The sequence below is a fragment of the Peromyscus maniculatus genome, chromosome 22 (genome assembly GCF_049852395.1).
Source record: "Peromyscus maniculatus bairdii isolate BWxNUB_F1_BW_parent chromosome 22, HU_Pman_BW_mat_3.1, whole genome shotgun sequence".
Lineage (NCBI taxonomy): Eukaryota > Metazoa > Chordata > Mammalia > Rodentia > Cricetidae > Peromyscus > Peromyscus maniculatus.
This window is the reverse complement of record NC_134873.1, coordinates 41,424,947-41,442,270: the sequence shown is the minus strand read 5'-3', so window position 1 is coordinate 41,442,270 and position 17,324 is coordinate 41,424,947. Positions and strand designations below refer to the sequence as shown.

The window sequence follows — 17,324 nt, the reverse complement described above, 5'->3', positions numbered from 1 at the left end:
ACCGTAAGTTCAAGGCCAGCCTTGTCTACCTGGAGAGTTTCAGGCCAGCGTGGGGATTACAGTAAAACCCTACTCAGAGAGAGAGAGAAAGGGAGGGAGGGAGAGAGAGAGAGAGGGAGGGAGGGCGAGAGGGAGGGAGGGAGGGAGGGAGGGAGGGAGGGGAGAGTAAACCGAGAACGAACTTAAGAAAACAATCCATTTTTATAAGTACACTCAAAACAGTAAGATATCTAAGAATAAATTCAACCAAAGAGGAAAAAGACTTAAAAACTGTTACAAATTAAAACTCCAAAGCACTGCCAAAAGAAATTAAAGACAATTTAAATATTTAGAAAGAATCCCACATTTATGAATACGGCAACAAAACACAGAGTCATTTTTAGAGGCAATAAAATTGCTATCAAAATGCCAATGCAAAGGCGTCCCCAGCAGCCAGAGCACCGTGCAAGGACAAGGCTGAGAGACTGGCACTTGGGACAAAGGCACAGCAGTCCAAACAGGCCACTGTCGGCCCAGAGAACCAGCACTGACCGGCAGCAGAGACTAGCCAGCCATGAAGCGCTGACAGGTAACTGCAGAAGAGAAATTAGGTTTGTTACTAACCGAAGACAGCTGGCCCTCATCTTAGGGTACACCGGTTTCCTGCATCGGTAGTCAGAAATTCTCGGTGGCCTAAAACAAGCCTCTGCTCTAACCGAGGCATCCAAATGTCTGAAAGAGTGTCACTGGACCCAAGTTCAGGTATATGCCGTTCTTGCTCCACACAGGGGAAGGAACAGCTCATCCGGCTGCCACAATTCCTTGATGGAGACCATCTCCTTCCAACCTCTGCCTCTGCTCTGCGGCCACTGTCCCTGCTCTTTTGTGCATTCTGTCCCTCTACCTGCCCTTGTATCAAGGATGTAAGTGACCTCTTATATGACCCATCCATACAACTCAAGACCATTATCCTACTCCAGAGCTCATAATCATTAAGAACTCCCTCTGCCATAAAAATAATGCATCTGAGCCTCCAGATTTCAGATTACAAGGTCACAGGCCTTTTTCCCATCTCATCAGGTGTATGAAAAGCTATCACACAGCACACAATTGTACTCCGAATACAAGGGTTTCATCTCTTCTGTATAAAGAGGGTGTAATTCTGCTCAAATGGAGTCCGTCCTGAACTACCTGTAAGCACGAATCTGACATGCCCACTCAGTAAGGACCCAGCTTTCTTTCTGCTGCACTAGTACAGAAGGGTCTCCTGTTACAAGCAGGATTTACAGAGCCGCCTAATACTAACTAAGGCTTTAAATAAATCTGAAACAAACTACTCTCCAAAGGCAACAAGTTTATTTTTACCCTCTAAATTTTTCCAGACAATTTCAAGGCCCACTAGCCCTTGAATCTCCTCCAGAATCAAGCAGTTTTCATTCCATGAAATCAAAATAAATTCCAGATGAATTAAAGAGTTACATGTAAACTATGAAAGCACTAAAGAATTAGAATAAAATATAACAATAAGAAAAAAAAATGGGCAAGGGATCAAAATAGTCACATATGAGAAAATACAAAAAAGATCAAATTAAGGCAGCGTGAGACATGTTTTCAATTACTAGTTTTTTCCCTATTTGTCAGGGATAATATGTAGCAAAAGTGAGCACAGAGGGGATGGGGACAAGGACACTGTTACTACGGGGGTTGACAGATCCAATGCCTCTTTCTGGCCTCTCCCAACACCTGCACTTATGTGCACATAACACACACACACACACACACACACACTTAAAACTGTGTCTACAGAAAATAGAGAAATGGCTAAGTTATGGTCAACAGCTGTGTACAGGAGTACGGTAGGGCCAGTTTTAAGCAGTGAAACTACAGTTAGAAAGCCACCAATGAAGTAAAATGAGCAACTTACAAAACCGGAAATAAATGATTCTGTTGTTAGTCAAAGGAAAGAAATCTTCCCAAACTCTATATATGATGTTTATATGTTAATATAGAAGTCATGGGGAAAAAAAAAAAAAAAAAAAAAAAAAACCATGATACAGGGAAGATACTGGTAATATAAGTTAGTGAAAAAAGTGGGTACAAAGTTGTATATCTAAAAAATCATACAACATAAGGATATCAACTACCTTAATAATTTGATTTTCACTGTTCTTTATAAATTATTGTTCCCAAAGTGTATAAATATTACATAGCACAGCTAATCTTCAAACAAAAATCAACTAGATTCTTATGTCTTCAAAGCAGGCAAATGACCAGCAGCCAATTCTTATGCTCTGAAGAGTCAGGAAAGATGTCACAAACCTGCCCTTCCAAATGCCAAGAGAATCATACATGGTTAACAATGTGCGTTCACACACAAAAGCCTTTAAACTACTTATGAGAACTTAACCAACCTGGAGAATGCGACCTTCTTCAGACTGGCTGTTTTGATGTTCACGTCAATGCTTCACTACTTAAAGTAGTTTTGAACTATTCTAATTTAAAGCTTCCTTTGGTGAGCTGAGTAACATATAAAGTAAACCTCAATAATAGTCACACCTGTGTTTAGAAAAACTGTGACTGATTGACACACTTACCCAACCTTTTCGCTGGCTGACCCTAAAACAGCTTTCAGTGTGTTTAAAAGGAGGGCATGAACCCAGATCTGACCAATGTTCGCTGGAAAAACATAGCATAGCTTTTCAAGACTCATTTTGGGGCAGGAAACGAACCCTGGCTCAAGAGAAGGTTCCTCCAGATAAGGTAAGGAAGCTCTGCCTTCAACTTTAATCCCAAATCCCCTGCTATCCCTTTGACTCACATTCACCCTGCCCAGGAGCATCGCCTGCCCGGTCACAGGTCTCCAAACCCTGCAATCCCTTCAGGACAAGCTCACAGTCCTGCTCCATGAAGCTGCTTGTCTTTTAACCTCTGGAACTATTCACATGGTCAGCATGTGCTGTTTCCATTCCAACATCCTTTGCTGTATTCTGATCTCCCATTATATTTTACCAGGGACCAGAACCCACATATTCCATCCCTAACACATCCCCTGTAGACACAGAATGGAGTGGCCTACCCAAAAAATACAACAGTGTTTATTTTGTTCCCTATGACGACGTCTGGGCAGTACTGCCACTTTGGGCTGAGAACGGTTGCCTAAGGAGTGTAAGGGGGAGCAACTGAATAGGTCCTGAGCTCAAAAATGATGGCCAAGCTCTGCATGGGATTACATGAATGCCCATCATTCATGGAATCCCAGCACTTCAGAGTGCAGGCATGACCCTGGGCTTCAACGCAGACCCTGTCTCAAAACAAAAAACGAAAAAGATGCAAAGATGACCTCACACCTGCCAGGTCACAGGAGGGTTTTAATCTCTAAAGCAAGAATGGCAGTTGGCTCAGCACAAAGGGTTAAGAAATGAGGTCTGCGGTCAGAAGGCACGGAATTCTCCCAACAACCCCTAGTTCTGTGGCCCTGGACTACCACCATGACTCCACCTTCCCTACCAAAAGGCCAAGGGAGACAAAAGCGGGCGTCACCTTCCTAAGGTGCACATGAAATGATGCATGTAGCACACAACCACAATACCGGAAAGGGTCACACGCTGCACGGGCACCAGCCTCGTCCTCCAATGTCTACTGGATCCTGACACTCACTGCCTGGAGGTAAAACCTGATCCAACAAGTGAAGACCAAGAATCCACCCAAAGCGCTCTTACTTCAGAGATCTCTGCTTGCTACGCGAATGCCCACCTAACCACAAGGGCTAAGTTTCCCTAAATTCTTTCTCTGGTTCAGTAATTCACTACAATCGTTCTCATGAAACAGGGAAAACACAATACTTAAACAATCACAGCTAAATGGAAAGAAGAGGTGCACTGAGAAAGGGCTGGGAGAGGGAGAGCGGACACAAAGCGTCCAGGCCTCTCGGGAAATCCAGGTGTCACTGCCCGCCACCTTCCCACGGTCTCCACTGTTCCAGGCTTGCATTACCTAAACAGGACTGGCTAAATCAGGGACCCCCTAATTAAACTCAGTATCTAGTTTCCTCTTCCCTTCTCAGAGACTTGGGCGAGCAAGCATGAGGGGTGGGGGTGGGGGGGTTGTGGGGGGGGGGGGAAAGCTGAAGGGTCCAAACTTCTAATTTTGGACCATTAGCACGGACTCCCAGTGTAATCAAGAGACACCGGAGATAACAGAAGCTATTCTTACCATTCAGAAAATTCCAAGGGTTTTTTTTTTTTAAGCCCAATGTCAAGAACTAGAGAAAGATCAGATACAGTTTATCAAATATGCAATAAATAGAAGTTGCTATTTTTAAAACCAACCAGCAGACTACTGAAATAACGCAAGCATAAAGAAGAGGGGGAGTCCAAACCCTACAAAAGTAGCAACAACAAAGCAAAACTGTATACAAAAGTTCAAGACAGGGCAATTAAATGGACAAAAACGGACAAACCCTGCCAGGAAATGGAATACGGGACTGAGAATAGATTTAGCTCAGCTAAGTGAGGGAGAAAGTGGTGACTAAGGATTTCAGAGGGACACTAAACAGGTAGGACCTAGAGCTGTACAGACAAGGCCAGACTGTCAGCTATCCACGCAGGTAAGGCCCTCCCACGAGTCCCCACTGCTTTAAGCACTGATGGTACTAGCCAACGAGGTCATTTAAGCTAGTGTGTGCCCTGCAAGAGTCACATAAGTTGGGCTAATCAAGTGGCACGGGCCTGTAACTCCAGCTGCTGGGAAGGCTACAGCAGAAGGGCTGCAAGTTCGAGACCAGCCTAGACTACTTTTAGACACTTGCTTTCCAAATATACATACATACATACATACATACATACATACATACATACATACATACATACATGTGTGTGTTTGTGTGTGTGTGTGTGTGTGTGTGTGTGTGTGTGTGTGTGTGTGTTACCTAACAAGCAAGCCAATTCCTCAGCCTCTGAGAACTCCCTCTTCTAACTCAACTGTTTTTCTCCTCTGCTAGTGATGGACACCAAACCCTGAGCTTTGCATACGCTAAGCACACACTCTACCACTAAAGTTACCCCAGCCCTGGAATTCACCAGTCCCATCCCACTACCACCCACCCCCTTCCCAGCCCTCTGCCCAGAAAGCCCTTAAGGAAAACATTCTTAAGCACTAAGTGTCAGAAGGAAAGGCCAATGCAAGAAGAAAGCCTGGAACAGTCTTTCCAGTCCCAACCCCCACACACTTACCCTCACAATGCCCAGAAAGCTCTAGTGGATGTCCCTACATTAAGGGGCAGTGTAGAAGGAATCTTAAAAGTTCTTATTAATAAAATCAAACCCAGAGCCAGGTATTGGGGTGAACACTGGAAGATCAGAGAGACAGAACAAGCCACAGCTATCTCACCTTGCCAATTCCTCAGCTGGTCCTGTTTCCTCAGACAGGAAGCCTCTGAGTCCTCATCCAGAATGAATCTCAGCTGAATTACTGCTCCAAAGCCTGAAAGCTTAACCAGCCAAATGCTTAACCAGCCAAATGCTTCTAGTTTCTGGTCCTCATGCCTTATACACCTTTCTGCTTTCTACCATCACTCCCTAGGATTAAAGGCTGCTTTCTGGGATTAAAGGCGTGAGTCACCATGCCTGGCTGTTTCCAATGTGGCCTTGAACTCACAGAGATCCCAGATGGATTTCTGCCTCTGGAATGCTAGGATTAAAGGCGTGTGCTATCACTGCCTAACTAGTGGCTTTTCTGTTCTCTGACCCCAGATAAGTTTATTAAGGTACACAATATTTTGGGGAACACAATACCACTACAGGGCAGTGTTGGTCCTTCCCGATTCCCTCTCCCAGAAGAGCATGTCCAGCTCCACCACGGTGTTAGCAGCTCCCCAGCATCCCATGAGGACTCACTCTCTGCACTGCTCTATAAAACAACATGGTCAGGTTTATTACAGCAACACCCAATTTCTGTATTAGGTACCTGTGTGTTGCTGTGGTAAAAATACCATGCACTACACATATTAAGGAAAAAATGGCTAATGGTTCCAGATGGATGTCTATCAGGGCAAGGAAGATGGCAAGGCAGCAAGAGCGGGAAGCTCAGAGCACATCCCAACCCCACATAGAAGAAACAGAGAAAGAACAGGACACAGAATGTCCTGATTAGTGTCAACTTGACACAAGCTAAAGTTGTCTAAGAAAAGGACCTCGATTAAGAAATGCCTCCATCAGACTGTTTGGAGGACATTGTCTTGATTAACTCATGACGTGCAGGGCCTAGCCCATTGTGAATGGCGCCACTCCTGGGCAGGTGGTCCTGTATAGTATAAGAAAGCAGTCTGAGAAAGCCATGAGGAACAAGTAAGTAGCGCTCCGCCATAGTCTCTCCTTCAGCTTCTACCTCCTGTCTTGAGTTCCTACCCTGACTTCCTTCAACGGCAGACTGGGACATAGAAGTGAAAGCAAAATCAGCATTTTCCTTCACCCTACTTTTGGTCATGGTGTTTGTTTTCTTTTTTCTTTTTTTTTTTTTTTTTTTTTTTTTTTTTTTTTTTTTTTTTTTGGTTTTTCGAGACAGGGTTTCTCTGTGTAGCTTTGCGCCTTTCCTAGAACTCACTTGGTAGCCCAGGCTGGCCTTGAACTCACAGAGATACGCCTGCCTCTGCCTCCCAAGTGCTGGGACTAAAGGCGTGCGCCACCACCGCCCGGCATGGTCATGGTGTTTTATCACAGCAATAGAAACTCTAAGACATAGGGCCAGGCTATAAATCCTCCAACTCTGCCCTCAGATTGTGATACCCTTCCTGTAGCAAAGCTCCACTTCATAAAGATCCCATGATTATCTCCAGTTGTGTGACCAACTTCAGACCACACATCCAAATAAATACATGAGCCTGTAAGAGATCTTTCACCCCTATTCTTCTCCATTAGGATGATACCAGAAGAGGCTTCTAGACTGTCAAAGTTGTCACTGATGCCAGGAGTAGGCAAGAAGGCCATCGCCCTGACCCAAGGTGTCAGCTAAAACCATTTGGGGGGCAGTAGTGAGACATGATCACATCAACAGAATTCAACAGCCTGGTGACACTGCCCTTCTACAGCTGCCTAGCAGGAGTGAGGAACCCTGCTGTGTGCCAATGGTCAATTCCTCAAAAGCATTGAGCAACATGAGTCACCCAAAATGAAACGATAAATCTGAATACCCCATAATGATCATGGGAAATGAACTCAGATTTAAAAGGCTTCTGAAAAAAACTCTCCTAGCCCAGACTGTTTCATCAGAGAATTCTATCAAAGGAAAAAAGAATTAAAACTAACTCTTTAAATATCTCCTAGGAAACAGATGATGAATTGGAATCACTTCTCAATTTTATGAAACTAGTATCACCTCAAAGCAGAAACTAGAAAAGGAGTATAAAAGTACCACAGAGGTATAAACCTTCAGAAAGCATTTGAAAAGGAATTCAATGATATTAAAAACTGTTTGAATCCAGGATGCAAAGCTGTTCAATAGTCAACAATCAATACAATACACAATACTAATAGGTCCAAGAAAAATAAGCACACAGTCATATATACCAACACACACACACACACACACACACACACACACACACACACACACACAAATGGCTTTTTCTTTTTGGTTTTTCAAGACAGGGTTTCTCTATGTAGTTTTGGTGCCTGTCCTAGATCTTGCTCTGTAGACCAGGCTGGCCTTGAACTCAAGAGATCCACCTGGCTCTGCCTCCTGAGCGCTGCAAAAATGACTTTTGAAAACAATCTATTACTTGCTGTGATTGTGTATTTTGACTGTCAGCCTGAAAAAAGCAACTAGAAAATTTGTACCACGCCTCTAGTCATGTCCACAAGGATAGTTCCAGAAGAACTGACTATAACAAAAAACAAATAGTAACAAGTATTGATGCTGAGAAATGGAAACCTGGCCACAACCATTGGTGAGATAGTAAATTCATACAACCAGTTTGGAAAACAGTTCAAAAAGTTAAACACTATTACCCTATACAAAGCTTATACATGAATGTTCACAACAGCATTATTCCAAATAGGCACTAAGAAAAACAACTCAAGAGCCCACCAGCTGATGAATGGATAAATGTGGCAGGCTGGGTGTGGTGGTGCACACCTTTAATACCAGCATTCAGGAGGCAGAGACAGGCAGATCTTGAGACTGAGGCCAGCCTGGTCTACATAGTAAGTTCCAAGCCAGTCAAGGCTACATAGTAAGACTCTGTCTCAAAAACCAAAATAATAACAACAACAACAATAATAAATGTGGCACTATCCATACAAAAGATGGTTTGGCAATAGAAAAAAACTAAGAACTGATGTATCACACCATGTGTGGTGGTGTGAGAATATCCTCCAAAGGCTCATGTATTTGAATACTTGGTCTCCAGTTGATAGAACCGTAAGGGAAGGAGTAAGGAAGGGTGGCCTTGCTGGAGAAGCTGTTTCACCGAGAGTGGGTCTTGAAGTTTCAAAAGAATGCAGTATTCCCGGTGCTCTCTCTCTCTCTGCCTCCTGCCTGCAGATTAAGATGTGAGCTCTTGGCTGTTCCTGTTGCCCTTCCTTTGCCTACCATCATGGGCTCTTAGCCTCCTGACACTATAAGCCCCATTAAATACTTTCTTTATACCTTACCTTGGTCATGTTGGTTTGTCACAGCGACAGAAAAGTAACAAAGACACTGTGCGCAGGAACCCTGAAAATATTGTGCTAAGTGAAAAAAGCCATTCAAAAATGACCACATAAAGCTGAGCAGGATTATGTGCAATCCTAGCATTTGGAAACCTGAGACAAGAGGATAACTGTGAGCTCAAGGCCAGCCTGGATTACACAGTGAGTTCTAGGCTAGCCTGGGCTATAAATATAGACCCTGTACCAAAAAGGGGAGAGGGGTTACAGAGGGAAGAAGTACGAGAGGGGGAAACAGTATCTCATTGGTCCATTTATATAAAATGGCTGGAATAAACAAATCTAAGAGAAAGCAGACCATAGCTGCCTCGAGAAAAGGAGAGTTTAGAAGAGGGCAGAAGTGTCACTGCTAATGCACACAGGGATTCTTTAGGATAATGAAAATGTTTTAAAATTGATCATGGTGAAGGCTGTATAACCTGACGAATAAAAGGCACTGCCTGTCAGATCCCCCAGCAGCCTACACCGTAGAAACTGACAAAGTAATTCTAAAATTCACAGAGACTTCCTGGCACAGTGACAACAATCCTGCAACCAATCGTAGCACACTGGAAGCAGAGGTAATCGTAGCACACTGGAAGCAGAGGTGGGAGGATTAGACATCCAAGGCTAGCCTGGATTACCCAGTGAATTCTGAGATAGCTTGGGCTACAGAGTGAGAAACAAAACAAACAAAAAATTATACAGACTTGTAAGAAACCAAAAACAAGTTACAAATAATCTTAATGAAGAATAAAATATGAGCTGGGCGGTGGTGGCACACGCCTTTAATCCCAGCACTCGGGAGGCAGGCGGATCTCTGTGAGTTCAAGGCTAGCCTGGTCTATATAGGGAGTTCCAGGATAGGCTCCAAAAGCTACACAGAGAAACCCTGTCTCAAAAATAAAATAATAATAATAATAATAATAATAATAATAAATGTCAGGCCAGATGGCACAGCAGTAAGGATCCTCACTGCCAACCTGGTGACCTGAGTTTGACTGCCGGGACCTCTGTGAGAACCAACCGCTGAGAGTTATCCTCTGACCTCCACACACCACACACACACACACGTTTTCAAATCTCAGTACAAAGCAACAGCAAAGAAGACAGTGTGGTGCCGCCATGAAAACACAGACAGAGCCAGGGAAAGGAGCTGAGGGTTCAGAAACAAACCCACAAATCTACACAGCCTCCATATGGCCTGGCAATTAGACTGCTGGGTATTGACTCCCGTGAAGTCCAAATTTACATTCACATGAAGAAATGAACACACACACACACACACACACACACACACACACACACACACACACGTTCCTAAGAGGCAAACCCTGAAAACAGCCCAGATGCCCTTCAGTGTGCACACCGCTATGGAGGAAGTGCTAAGGAGACTGGAATGCAAGGGTGGGAAGAGAACAAGCTTACGCACACTCCAGTGAATCCGAGAGAATCATGCCAAATGGGGGTGGACAAGAGCCAAAGCCCACGGACTGAAAGTTGTTTAAATCCACTAGTATAACATCCCTTCAGTGACAAAACTGTGAAAACAGAAAACAGACTGGTACTTGTCAGAAGTCAGGAAGGAAGGGAATATGTCCATCAGGGGCAACAAAATGAGACCTCAGGGCAAAACTGTTCTGTATCTTGGTTTTGTGTATGTTTTGGGGGTTTGAGACAAGTCTCATTATGTAGCCCAGAGTGAGCTGGAATTCACTATGTGACCCAGAGTAGCTTCAAACTACCAATCCTCCTGCCTCCGCCTCCGAAGTGCTAGGACTACTAGGACTACCGGTACATATCATTGCACCTGCCCCTGCCTCCCGAGTGCTGGGATTAAAGGCGTGTGCCACCACCACCCGGCTATATTTTATTCTTCATTAAGATTATTTTTAACTTGTTTTTGGTTTCTTACAAGTCTGTATAATTTTTTGTTTGTTTTGTTTCTCACTCTGTAGTTTCTGACAGGAAAGAGGGGAGAGAGAGAGAGGAAGAGTAACAGCCATCTCCAAACTTTGACTTTAGACAATTCATCTTGCTCCTTCACTTAGAAACACAAATTAACAAATATCACTATGGTTGGCTGAATGACTGTCAAAGTATATTCACATTCTAGGAGTGCCCACTCTCACCACTTGTATTCAACACAGTGTTTGAGATCATAGCCAGAGAAATAAGACAAGAGAAAGAAACAAAGGAGACACACATAAAAAAGAAGCGGAACTATCTCTACTTGAAGCTGTCTTCTTATGATTGAGGAACCCTAAGAATCCATAAAACAAGTAATATAATAACCCTTCCCAGTAAGATACAAAATCACACAAGAATCGGTAGCTTTTCATACACCAAGAAAAAATTCTGGGAGTAATGCCTTTAATCTCAGCACTCAGGAGGCAGAGGCATGCAGATCTAAGTTTGAGACCAGCCTGGGCTATAAAATAGGTTCCAGGACAGCCAGGGCTACACAGAGAAACCCTCTCTCAAAAAAACAAAACAAAACGAAACAAAATCTCACTGAGAAAGTAATCAGGAAAATAATTTTACTCACAATAGTCTCCGGGGAAAAATCCTAACTATAAACCTACCCAAAAACATAAAATATAAAACACTAAAGAAATATACTGAAGAAATACAAGAAAGGAAACACTGTTCATAGAGTGGCAGAATTTCTACTGTGAAACAGTTGTGTGATGGTTAATACTGTTAACCTGACAGGATCTAGAATGGTGTGGACACCAGCCTGTGGACATGGCTCTGAGGGATTCCCTAGACTGGGTTCATTGAAATGGGAAGCCCCACCTCACTGTGGAGGGCACCAGCCCGTGGGCAAGGATGCTGGACTCAACAGAAGGGCTGAAGCAGGGTTTGAGAACTCCAGCGTGCATCACTTTCTCCATCTGGACTGTGAGACAGTGTGACAGGTGCCTCATGCTCTGTCCCCTGCTTTCCATACCATGATGAACTGTATCCTGTAACTGTGAGACAGTGTGACAGGTGCCTCATGCTCTGTCCCCTGCTTTCCATACCATGATGAACTGTATCCTGTAACTGTGAGCCGAAATCAGCTCATCCTACCCTAAGCTGCTCCAGTCAGCTACTTCCTCACAACACGATAAGTAAATAACACAGCATGTCTGAAAACGTCATTAAACTCATTTCTTTTATACAATTAACATGTGCTAACTGAGGAGACACGAACACAACAACACATCCTAATCTCTGAAAACTATAAACATAACGTAGAAAGAAAAAAGACTCTGGAAATGTGGTTACATGGAGCACTTTACAACGGGAGGGTTATGTGAATTCTTAGGGAAGGCCTAAATACGTCACATACAGCATGTGCTTTTAAGAGGAAGGCAGCAGAGAAGTCGCCAACAGAGAGGAGAAAGAAGCTGTGACGATACAGACAAGGACTGGGGTGCTCAACCCACAAAGAGGGACCAGCAGTCAATCACCACAGGCTGGGAGGCCGAGAGCCATCATCCTCTGGAGCCTCTGAGGTGCCACAGCTCCACTACTCCTGATCTTGGCTAACTAACAGCGTTTCAGAGTGCCTGTCTCCAGAACGCTGGGAGAATAATCAGTGTTGCTGAAAATCATTGTGTTTGTAGGAATTTATTACAACAGCTATAGGAAACTAATGTAAACACACATCAATCCCCTAGAAATGCTGGTAACTACCCGTGGTGGAAAGACCCTTGAGAAGTCTTAAGAACAACACCAAAAGACAGAATCAGACATTTACGAGTTCAAAGTAAACATATAAGACTCCCTTTTTTCTGAGACTTAATGAAATTCTAGATTCAAAAAGAAATAAATAAATACAGCTTTGGGAATAACTGAATCCAATGAGGACTCAGTTCCAACAAAGATCAGTACCTTCAACAGACAAGAATTCTTCATCACAGTAGCAAATAGGAAATATAACGAAATTCTAATTCAAAAAGGAATAAATAAATATAGCTTTGGGAACAATTGAATCCAATGAAGACTCTATTCCAAGGAAGATCAGTCCCTCAATAGAACTTTCCATCACTGTAGCAAAGGGGAACTCTAACTTCTACCATCTAGCCTCGGAAGGAACCAGGAGCTGATTGCCGATTTCATCACGACCGTAAGTAAAGCTGATGAGTAAGGCCCAGCCTACTGTACCTCAGCTGTGCCCTCCCCCCCAAGAGAACAAAACACACAGTTTTTCCTTAATCAACCGGCTTTAATGAACAACTTAACTTTTAGGGAGGTGTGGTGGCTCACATTGTACTTTCAGCACTAGTGAGGATGTGGCACCTCAGTTCAAAGGCCAGCCTAGTCACATAAAGACCCTATTCAGAAGAGGGGGGTAGGGAAGAAGGGGAAATAATACATTCTTACTAAATTTCAAGATCATATAATGAAGCATTAAGTCGGTCCAATAGCTGCAAGAGCACAGGAAAGACAAAGGGGAGATGTCATTTAAAAATCCCACATCACAGAAAGAATGGCCCTACGCTGTCACAGGAAGGCATACTCCACACGGATATTCAGAAACCTTGGGCATAATTTGTAATACAGGAACGATTTTTGTTCAAGCCATCCCTTAAAAATAAAGCCACAAGAGTAGCGCATATTTTGAATTTACACTGAGCTAAAACAGGCTCATGCGGGCACAGAAGAACACAGGCCGGACAACGTGGCACGGGCCTGCAATCAGCACAAAGGAAGTGCAGTGAGGAGGATGAGGAACTCAAGACCAGCCTGCTCCACTTGGCATAGTTCAAGGTCAGGCTGGGCTATGCAGCAGGACCCTGACTCCAAGGCAAGCTTTAAAAAAAAAAAAAGTGTTTTAGCTACTCTTACTGTCCATCTTTTTTCCCTGTCCTAATTAAGGTGACTACTGCTGCAAAGAAACATCAAACACTATGACCAAAGCAACTTGGGTGGGAGTGGACCAAGCCACAGCATGTCGTCAAAGTGACAAAGTGACTGTACCTACCATTTTACACTCCTGTCAATAGGAGTTCCCGCTGGCCTGCACAACTCACTGGTAGGGATCAGCTTTTATAAGATCTTTGCTTTCTGACTCATTCGAGTAAATCTGTCTAATCTGTCCACGGTGCTGATTTCTGTTGTGATTGGAACGGCTCTGCAGCATGTTCAAAAGAAATAAACGGCTGCACCTGGGGCAGGTTTTCACTCTCACCCTGAGGTGACTGCCCTGCATTGTGGTGGTCTTGGCACTGAGTAACTGTCCTGCTGTACACATCTGCACGATCCGTTTACAACCAGCTCATTCCACCAGTGACTGCTTCCACATTAAAATCACCTCTGTGCAAACAGGTAAGTACTCAAGATAAGCTGGGGGTGGAAGCATGTGTCTATAATCCCATCATTTGAAAGCTGGAGGCAAAGGATCAGGGGTTCAAGACCAGCTTCGGCTACATAGAGACTTCAGAACCAGCCTGGGCTACATGAGACCTGGTCTCAAAATAACAACAAAAGTCTAATATTAAAACACACACACACACACACACACTTTTAATCCCAGCACTCAGGAGGCAGAGGCAGGCAGATCTCTGAGTTCAAGGTCAGCCTGGACTACAGAGCTAGTTCTAGGACATCACAGGCTAAACAGAGAAACCCTGTTTCCAAAAAAAAAAAAAAAAGGTGGAGGGAGGGAGAGAGGGAGGGAGAGAGGGAGGGAGGGGGAGGCAAAGGGGAGGAGGGAAAGCAACCTAACACCCATCCTCCTAGCAGTATTCAATTTTCCCAAAACTTACCTTAGATTCTTCCCACTCACTCCCTTGGAAGCCTCACAAAGAATTCAGTTAGCTTCTCCTTATCATCAGCCAACAGTACCTCCAATTTCCAAGCACTGGTTATAGAATACACAACTTTTGTTCTGCAGAGGAGACCCGCCTCTGACTCTCACACCTGACTGCTCTTCACACCCAATCCACCTTACATTCTATGCTGATTGGAAACATAAGGATCTAAACTCAGCTCTGCCTCAGCTCGTGTCCAGTCTATACCCCAAACCTGGATTATGAAATGGTCCTTAACTGGTCTCTTCTTTACATTCTGTTACTAGACACCTCTCCAGAACATAACTAGGTGCCGTACCTCGTATTAGCCTGTAACCTCAGCACTTAATAAGTGCTGAGGCAGGAGAATAACCTTGTGTTTGAAGCCAGCTACATAGCAAGTTCCAGGCCAGCCTGAGCTACAGAAAAATAAAGCCCAATAAATAAACAAATCAGCAGAACAGAAAGTTGATCATATTACTTCATATCTTAGTTAGGATTTCTAGTGCTGCCATTAAACACCATGACCAAAACCAATTAGGGAAGAAAGGGTTCACTTCAACTTACAACTCTCCGCCACAGGACGTCACTGAGGAAAGTCAGGGCAGGAAATCAAGGCAGGAACCTAGAGGCGAGAACTGAAGCAGAGGCCAAGGAGAAATGCTGCTCACTGGCTTGCTTCCCATGGCTTGCTCAGCCCATGTTCTTATCCAACTCAGGACCATCTGCCCAGGGACAACACCACCCCCAAGAAGGCTGGGCCCTTCCATATCAATCATTAATTAAGAGTGTGACCTACAGACTTGCCTACAGGCCATCTGATGGAGGGATTTTCTCAACTGAGGTTCCTCTTCCCAGGGAACTCCAGTTGGCCAGCTGACAGAAAAGAACAACCCTAGTTTAACTCTAAACTTAGTGTCCTTAGGAAATCCTTACTGCCAACAGCATAAGGCCAATCTTAGCTGTGAATTCACAGCCTGGACCTAACTTTCCCTGTCTCTCTCCCTGAAGGGATACACGCTCTCTGTCTTGACTGAGTTCCTCCTACCCAGAAGCCGGTCTCCCTCATGTCTGCTTGGCTAGGTCCGTCCCAGCCCATGTTCCCACAGTTCTCTGTACCCACGCGGTTACAGCTGAGTGCTCAGCACACTGTAAGTTAATCATCTATCCTTCCCCTCGTCTTCAGATCGGACTTGGGCCCCTCCTTGAACTCAAGGATTAGATGAGGAATTAATTTTACATTCCAAGGAGGTAGAAAGACTCCAGAAAGAGTTGAGGAAACAATGAATGTCACAGCCACTCCTATTTATGTCTTTTTTTTTCCTATAAAGACTGAGAAAATAAAAGACTCAGGAGGCAGAGGCAGGTAGATCTCTGTGAGTTTGAGGCCAGCCTCTTATTAGTATAGCTTGGCAATTAACTGTACTAAAACCAGTTTGTTTTTAAATTCATCCATCCAATTATTCTCTCAAAGAATTTAACCGGGGTTGGACAGACGGCTCAGTGGGTACAGTGCTCTCCACACAGGCATGAGGAACTGAGTTCAGAGCCCCGGCACCCAAGTAAAACCCCAGGGTTAGCAGCATGTGGATGTATGTTATCCAAGCACCAGGAGGCAGAAATAGGAGGATGCCAGAGGCTTAGTAGCCAAAAAAAAAAAAAAAAAAAAAAAAAAAAGGCCAATCTAGTCAGTCAATGAGCATCAGGTTAGTGAAAGACCCTTTCCTCAAAGCCTTTACATGTACGTGTGCATGCCCCTACACACATGCATACACCACACACAAATACAAAAGACTTGAATAAAAACCAAAATTACTGATTTGTGTTTCCTGGTAGGTATTAGTTACAATTCTGTTTTAAAAATAGTTTTTAAGAATATTGGACATCAATGCTGGCCAGGATGGCGCATTCTTAGAGTCCTAACTCTCCAGAGGCTGAGTGTCTAGGACGGCCTAGAGTCCAAAGCCAGCAAGGATTACAGATCAAGTTCCAGACCAGCCTGTCCTACAGATGCCATTGATGTCTTAAAAACAAGGTAAACAAGCCGGGCGGTGGTGGCGCACGCCTTTAATCCCAGCACTCGGGAGGCAGAGCCAGGCGGATCTCTGTGAGTTCGAGGCCAGCCTGGGCTACCAAGAGAGCTCCAGGAAAGGCGCAAAGCTACACAGAGAAACCCTGTCTCGAAAAACCAAAAAAAAAAAAAAAAAAAAAAAAAAAAAAAAAAAAAAAAAAAAAAAACAAGGTAAACAGGTGGTGGGGGCGGCAGTGGTGCACGCCTTTATTGTCAACACTCGCACTCGGAGGCAGAGGCAGGCAGAGGCAGGCAGATCTCTGTGAGTTTGAGGCCAACCTGGTCTCCAAAGTGAGTTCCAAGACAGTCAGGGCTATTACACAAAGAAACCTTGTCTCCAAAAAACAAACAAACGAACTAACAAAGAAAAGTAAAATGAATATACTACTTAACCAAAGCAATTGTAGCCACTGCCACACAAATAACAAAGGATGTCAAAAGAATGAATCGTAATTGTTTATACAACAAAAAGACCTTGAAAGCTCAGCTCACATATCCCCTTAGCACATGATGCACCTGTATGCATACAGCGAAGGGATGGGAGAACACAGGGGCCAGGCCTTGTGGTGCAGGACTGTAATTTCAGCTATTCAGAGAGCTGAGGCAGGAAGAAGACCACAAGTTCAAGACCACCCTGGGCTACAGAATGAGTTCAAAGCTAATCTCGGCAATTCAGTGAGACTCAGTCTCAAAATGAAAAGCAAAGGGTTTGGGGATAGACCAGTGATGGAGCACTTTGCTTAGCATGTGCAAGCCCTGCATCCAATCCCCAGTACGAGAAAGGGGCAGACAGGGTTGGGGTAGGGGTGG

At 44.1% G+C, this 17,324-nt stretch overlaps 1 protein-coding gene across 5 annotated transcripts in view; it reads right to left on the bottom strand.

Moving 5' to 3' along the window:
* Nucleotides 1-17,324, bottom strand: part of Lclat1 (lysocardiolipin acyltransferase 1) — a 132,600-nt gene that overhangs the window by 112,966 nt on the left and 2,310 nt on the right. Inside the window, exon 1 of one of the 5 annotated variants that reach the window (XM_076559277.1) lies at nt 15,011-15,169. The exons of 3 other annotated variants lie outside the window; for them this stretch is intronic. The gene's annotated coding sequence lies outside the window, so the exon portion shown is untranslated. Of the gene's footprint in view, nt 1-2,797; nt 3,066-15,010; nt 15,170-17,324 lie in introns of those variants that run through there. One more of the 5 variants, XM_076559278.1, reaches the window with a different exon arrangement.